Here is a 2,025-nt window from a genome sequence, read left to right as displayed (position 1 = left end):
GAGAAAGTGAGAGAGACAGACAGAGGAGAGAGACAGAGAGAGAGAGAAGAGAGAGGAGAGAGAGAGAGAGAGAGAGAGAGAGAGAGAGAGAGAGAGAGAGAGAGAGAGAGGAGTGATTTCTGTGATGTGAATACATTTCTCATGCTTTAATGAGGAGCAGTGGCTACAGCCCCGACCTTTGGGAGATGACAGGATGAGCCATCCCTCTCTCTCTCTCATTCTGTCTGTCTGTCTGTGTAGATGAGAGTGTTTATGTGTGTGTGTGTGTGTGTGTGTGTGTGAGCTGAGCATTTGGGCCTGTATTTTAACTGTTGTGTGTGTGTGTGTGTGTGTATGTATGTGTGTGTGTGTGTGTGTGTGTCTGTGGTGGCTCTAGGAAATGATTTGGTTGTGGTGTCATCTGGCTAATCATTCCACCCATCTATCCCTAGTTCTTTCTTTTCATGTTTTTATTTTTCACCAGTTATCCTTCCATCCATCTATCATCCCATATTTCTCTCTATCTATCCCTGTAGTTGATCAGGCAATAATAGAGTTGTGTGTAGGTGTGTGTGTGTGTAGGTGTGTGTCGGTATAGGTGTATGTGGGTGTGTGTGCTTGTGTAGGTGTGTGTGTAGGTGTGTGTGTGTAGATGTGTGTAGGTGTGTTTGTGTAGGTGTGTGTGTGTGTAGGTCTGTGTGTGTGTGTGTGTGTGTGTGTAGTGTGTGTGTGTAGGTGTGTGTGTGTGTGTGTGTGTGTGTGTGTGTGTGTGTGTGTGTGTAGGTGTTTGGGTGTAGGTGTGTGTGTGGAGGGGGTGTAGGTGTGTGTGGAGGGGGTGTACGTGTGTGCTTGTGTAGGTGAGTGTGTTTGTGCTTGTGTAGGTGTGTGTGTGTGTGTGTGTGTGTGTGTGTGTGTGTTAGAGCAGCCAGCTGGAGCTAGAGCAGCAGAGAAGAGGGGAAATCCTGTGCTGTCAGCCTGCCTGTCTTTCAGGAACACATAGCCTCCCTTAATCTCCCTCTCCCCCTCTCCATGTCTGTCCCCCTCCCTCTCTCCCTCTCTCCCTCTCTGGAGCTGGATCTGGGCCGCATCTGGGTTGGTAGGACAAACAGGAGCGGAACGGATGCTCTCCCGTGTGTGTGTGTGTGTGTGTGTGTGTGTGTGTGTGGTGTGTGTGTGTGTGTGTGTGTGTGTGTGTGTGTGTGTGTGCCCGCGCGTTTTCATCTTCGCCTGTGCCCTGCATTCAGACATCAAACCGCGTCGCCAGCGAGCTGAGGGTGCTGGTGGACATGCAGACTGATGGCGTCCTCCTCCGCACGTCGCATAACACTGACAATATGGCAAGCGTGAACGAGGAGCCGGGCCGCTTCTCCATGCGTGTCAAACAATTCAGCCAAAATGTTCCCCGGTTAATCCAGCCATGCAAGAACACAGCGGCCCACACATAAAACCCACATGCACTGCCCTACGCAGAGCGAGCACACACACACACACACTCCAGCAGAACTCCCGTCAGGACTCATATAGTCAAAAAGTGTTACTATTTTCACCAACCTTCCTGACTTGTTTCTGTAAGGCAACTCTGCCTTTCCTGGCATTGTGTGTGTCTGTCTGTGTGTGTGTGTGTGTGTCTGTGTGTGTGTTGGCGAATAAGCGAGACTGGAGCGACGCGACAACTGAGTGCTGGCCAGCAAACTAGGACACGCACTCACACACGGACACACACACAGAAACACACACACACACACACACACACACACACACACTTATATGGCCGGACTGAGAACACAGACAATGACACACTTTGACAATCCGGCAATCTCATAGAGCAGAGTGATGTAATTTCAGAGAGAGGCTTACGCAAACAAACAAACAACCATCCTGGTCTTTCCCAACCAGCCGCCTTAGACTCCAGGAGAAAGACAGACAGACAGATGGATGGATGGATAGAAAGACAGATGGAGGGACAGAGAGAAACAGCAAGGAACTGAGAAAAAAAATGAAGAGAAAGGACCCACTAGATGGGTAGGGAAAAATAGAGATAGAAAG

At 49.7% G+C, this 2,025-nt stretch overlaps 1 protein-coding gene across 1 annotated transcript in view; it reads right to left on the bottom strand.

Annotated features, from left to right (window-relative positions):
- LOC116222023 (lysine-specific demethylase 4A-like) overlaps positions 1-2,025 on the bottom strand; it is a 6,257-nt gene that overhangs the window by 1,346 nt on the left and 2,886 nt on the right. The window lies entirely within an intron of this gene.

This window comes from Clupea harengus, chromosome 10, assembly GCF_900700415.2.
Source record: "Clupea harengus chromosome 10, Ch_v2.0.2, whole genome shotgun sequence".
Classification (NCBI taxonomy): Eukaryota; Metazoa; Chordata; class Actinopteri; order Clupeiformes; family Clupeidae; genus Clupea; species Clupea harengus.
This window is presented reverse-complemented; position numbering and strand designations above follow the sequence as displayed.